Here is a 5,107-nt window from a genome sequence, read left to right as displayed (position 1 = left end):
TTGGAATGATATTTCTTTCAACAAATATAAAATGCAGTTTAAGCACAGTGAGTGTTTGAACCCTTGCCTTTGAAATACATTACAGTCAGACTGGACTTTAGGCTTTTGAACACTTATAAAAAAAGTGTGTGTTTAATGGTGTGTTTCCTTTTGAAAAATTAATCTGTTTATCAAAACTTTTACCTTATTCTTTTTTCATATTTTATATAAATGGTGCAAAACATGCCATTTTGAAAGAAATTTTCAAAATGTTGCTGGCCTATACTGTCACCTTTATACAATCCATACCGTATGGTTCGTTAGGCCATGTAACATAGCTTATAATATCTCAGTGAAAGAGAGCTAAACTGTTCTCTGTTTGAACAGGTTTCGTAGAGTGGGTTTTTTCCTTCAACTGAGGGGAAATCTATCTAAATAGTCATAATTCTAACACTTAAGAGATATAACTTCTTTTCATATGCTTAAGAAGTTGGGGCTTCCCTGGTGGCTCAGAGGTTAAAGCATCTGCTCACAATGCGGGAGACCTGGGTTTGATCCCTGGGTCAGGAAGATCCCCTGGAGAAGGAAATGGCACCCCACTCCAGTATTCTTGCCTGGACAATCCCATGGACGGAGGAGCCTGGTGGGCTACCGTCCACGGGGTCGCGTAGAGTCAGACATGACTAAGTGACTTCACTTTCACTTTCTTTCAGTTTAAGAACAGTTAACACCTATCTGATCTGGGTTTGTTCCAAGCTAAATATCTCCCAAGAATATGATGGATGGTGTATGAACCTTGGAGCCCAACAGACCTACATTCAAAATCTCTCCTCTGGAGTCTGAAGCTAGAATGCTATGCCCAAGTTATTCAAGTTTGAGGGCATTTTCAAACATTCGAAGATTCAGTTGACCACTCATGATCTTACCTGAAAGTCTCCTTAAAGGTTTTCCTCCCGTGAAATTTAAAAAAATCATTAAGTACACCAAATCAAAAAAAATGAAGTCTATCTAACTGTAGACTATAAAACATTATGAAAATACTCCAATGATTTCAACAGGAGAGGTGTGGAAGAAGAAATGAAAGAATTGAAACTATCTTGCCAACAAGCTTGTCATGTTCAGGTGCAGGATACAGAAATTCAAGTTTACTCTCACCATCTAGTAGCGATTTAATGTGTTATAAAATGAAAGGGTAAGACCCCTCAGTTCCATCCCCAAGTATCTGGAGAAATGAAAACATGCCCTCACAAAGGCTGTACACAAAGCTGTTCATAATTGTTTTATATTAGCCCAAACTGGAAAAAAACAAAAGCCCATCAACTGGTGCTTGAGAAAACAGAAAACATTGTATGCTATATCCATTTGATGGAAATTAAAAGAAAACGGACATTAAGAAAAAGAAGCTACTGAACACAGCAATATAGGTGAATCTCAAAAACATAGTAAAAGAAGTGAGAAAAATTACATACTATGTGATTTCATTTATGTGAAATTCTAGAAAAGATAGAATAAAGCATGTTGATAAAGCAGATAAGTTACCTGATGCCAGAGGCTGAGACAGGAGACTGACTGCAAAAGGACAAGGTGAAAGTTGTGTGAAAATAGAAGTGTTCTATACCTTAATGGTAGTTACACAGTTATGCTTTTGTCAAAACTCACTGAAGTCTACACTTAAGATGGGAGTATTTTTTATTATATGTAAAATACACCGCAAAAGGGACTTCCCAGGTGGCATAGTGGTAAAGAATCCACCTGTTTTCCAGTGTGAAGAACTAACTCATTGGAAAAGCCCTGATGCTGGGGAAGACTGAAGGTGGGAGGAGAAGGGGATGACAGAAGATGAGATGGTTGGATGGCATCACCGACTCAATGGACATGAGTGAGTAAACTCCAGGAGTTGGTGATGGACAGGGAAGCCTGGTGTGCTGCAGTCCATGGGGTCGCAAAGAGTTGGATGACTGAGCGACTGAACTGACTGAAAGAATCCACCTGCAATGCTGGAGATGTGGGTTAGATCCTTAGGTCAGGAAGATCTGGAGAAGCAAACGGCAACCCACTCCGATATTCTTGCCTGGGAAATCCCATGGACAGAGGAGCCTGGTGGGCTACAGTCCATGGGGTTGCAAAGAGGACATGACTTAGTGACTAAAACAACAATACCTCTAAAGAGTATACCCTTATATTTAAAAATACAAGGATCCCAACCGAAAAATAAAAATGTAACTCCAGGCACTACGGAACAGCAGGTATTATGGGTGATGGGATTTTCAACTCCAGAGTTAAGCACACAGAGCCAGAAGGCTTAGTGCCAGCCACTCTAGCCCCCTGGCCCAAGTGCCAGACATGGGTGAGCAAGCACTCAGATGGCTGTAACTCCCAGCCTTCAAGCTACCCCAGCTGACACCAAGTGGAGCTGATCCTCAAGTCTGAACAATTCTCTTCCTTTTTGTCAGTGTTTCAGAAGTACAGAAGTTTCATGCTTGCTTGAAACTGCCCTTCTAACCTTCCTCATTTCTGAATACATGGCTTCCAGTGAAACTATGCTATCACCTAACTCACCTGATACACAGGGTGGAGCTTATAAAATTAAGACAATCTTTTTTTTTCAATAAGTCCTGGAGTTTGAAACTATTATCTCATGAGGAACTCAGGAAAATTAACTTTGAGATTCAAAGGTCATTAGACATCATATCAGTTTAATATTTTGAAAATGTTGTAACTGCATGGCTTATCAGGACAGAAACTAGACTGTAATTGGTTCCTACTTGCTCATTGTATACCCATTTGCTGCAAAGCTGAAGGTGGTGCCTGCAACTGCCTGAGTGCATGCTCAGTCACTCAGTCGTGTCTGACTTTGCAACTCCATGGACTGTAGCCCACAAGGCTCCTCTGTCCATGGGATTCTCCAGGCAAGAATACTGGAGTGGGGTGCCATTCCCTTCTCCAGGGGACCTTTCTGACCCAGAGATCGAACCCAGGTGTCCTGCATGGCAGGCAGACTCTTTACCACCTCAGCCACCAGGGAAGTCCTAGAGATACTGTAAACAACCTAAAAAGCACAAGGCAACCACCCCTCCCCCACCCCCGTAACAAAGAATCCAGTCCAAACTGTCAACAAGACTGACAGAAACCCCAAACCAGCTCGTCTCTCCCCGGTAATGCCCTCCGATGAACCTCACCTCTCTCTTCAATGAACTGCACCTCCCATTTCAGCAGTTCCTACACAGATTCCTACATGGATTTTGGGTCCCAAAGAATGGCACCACCTCTGAAATCTTAAGACTATGGTCCCTTTCTCTTCATGACTCCTCTCCTGCCAGCTGTCTCCCTTGCTCCCTCCATGGTGGTTCTGTGACTTCATTCAAACCTTCTAGTTCATCATCGAGACCATTTAGGCCGATTTCTATTTTCATTTATTTTTTGTTTGTACCAAGTAGCTTGTGGGATCTTAGTTTACCAACCAGAGATTAAATCTGAGCCCTTGGCAGTGAGAGCACAGAGCCCTAACCACTGTACCATCAGGAATTCCCTCTAGTATTTTTTACAAGATAAACAAAAAAACCCAGATACAATTAAATTTGATCATGTTTTATTCAAAATATCAGTTCAGTATTAATCAATATGAAGTGAAGTTGCTCAGTCATGTTCAACTCTTTGTGATCCCACGGGCTGTAGCCCACCAGGGTCTTCTATCCATGGGATTCTCCAGGCAAGAATACTGGAGTGGGTAGCTGTTCCCTTCTCCAGGGGATCTTCCCAACCTAGGGATTGAACCTAGGTCTCCTGCATTGCAGGAAGATTCTTTACAGTCTGAGCCACCAGGGAAGCTCACTAATCAATACACAAAATGATCGATGGAATATTTTACTCTTTTTTTTTTTAAATTTTGGGCCCAGATGGCTCAGATGTTAAAGAATCTGCTTGCAATTCAGGAGACCCAGGTTCGATCCCTGCGTTTAGAAGATCCCCTTGGAGAAGGAAATGGCAACCCACTTCAGTATTCTTGCCTGGAGAATTCTATGGACAGAGGAGCCTGGCAGGCTACAGGCGATGCGGTCACAAAGAGTCAGGCACAACTGAGCAACTGACGCTTTCACTTTGGTATTTTACTTTTTTCTAAACTGGCATAAATAAATGCAATAATATTTTGAGCATTATCTTTCATCTACTAATCTCGCCAAATTCATTTAGTAACTAATGTTTGTAGGTTATTTTTCACACATATAATCTTATCATTTGTGAGCAATGATAATATTATTTCTTTCATTCTAATATTTATGCCTTTTCTTTCTTTCTCTTATGAGCAAGTTAAAATCCCCCCAGTAGAACGCTGACAGGAATGGGCTGGCAACAACTCTTGCCTTAAAAAAAAAAAAAGAACTCTTGCCTTGTTCCCAACCAGCGGGGAGGAATTCTGTGGCCAGCCATCACCACCTGACTTTATTTTCTTAAGTGCTGGGGCACTCTGAAATCCTGTGTGTATTTTACACTTTCAGCACACTTCTATTTGCACCAGCAGTACTTTTCATGTGCTCAGGAGCCATGCATGTCTAGAGCCTACAGACTGGATGATGCCGTTCTCCACTTCACTTCCTTCACAGGGATATTCGGTCTAGACCCCGAGGTGTGTCACGCCAGTCACCCTAATATCAGCACCCTTAGCTCCCTAGTCCTAATATGCTTATGCTCGGTAGCTTCAGTCGTGTCCAAGTCTTTGCGACCCCATGGGCTGTAGCCTGCCAGGCTCCTCTGTCCATGGGATTCTCCAGGCGACAATACTGGAGTGGGTCGCCATGCCCTTCTCCAGGGGAATCTTCCTGACCCAAGGATTGAAAACCTGCGTCTCCTGGGTCTCCTGTATTGCAAACGGTTTCTTTACCGCTGAGCCACTGGGGAAGCCCAGTCCTAATCTGTTAACTGCATAATCCCAGGTTCAGGTTGATTCAAAATGCTCACTCCTGGAAACAACTACATAACTGTGGACTGGAACCAGCTCTTAGCTGCTCCATCACCTTTGCCCACAATAGCTTCACCTTGTGTTCTGAAAACAATACTCAAAACTTCACCACTCAGAATTTTACTGAATAAAATAAGAACTAATAAATAAGTTAAAAAAAAAACACAAACC

Source organism: Bos taurus, chromosome 12 (genome assembly GCF_002263795.3).
Source record: "Bos taurus isolate L1 Dominette 01449 registration number 42190680 breed Hereford chromosome 12, ARS-UCD2.0, whole genome shotgun sequence".
In the NCBI taxonomy this organism is placed as follows: domain Eukaryota; kingdom Metazoa; phylum Chordata; class Mammalia; order Artiodactyla; family Bovidae; genus Bos; species Bos taurus.
Note: the sequence above shows the minus strand (reverse complement) of the source record.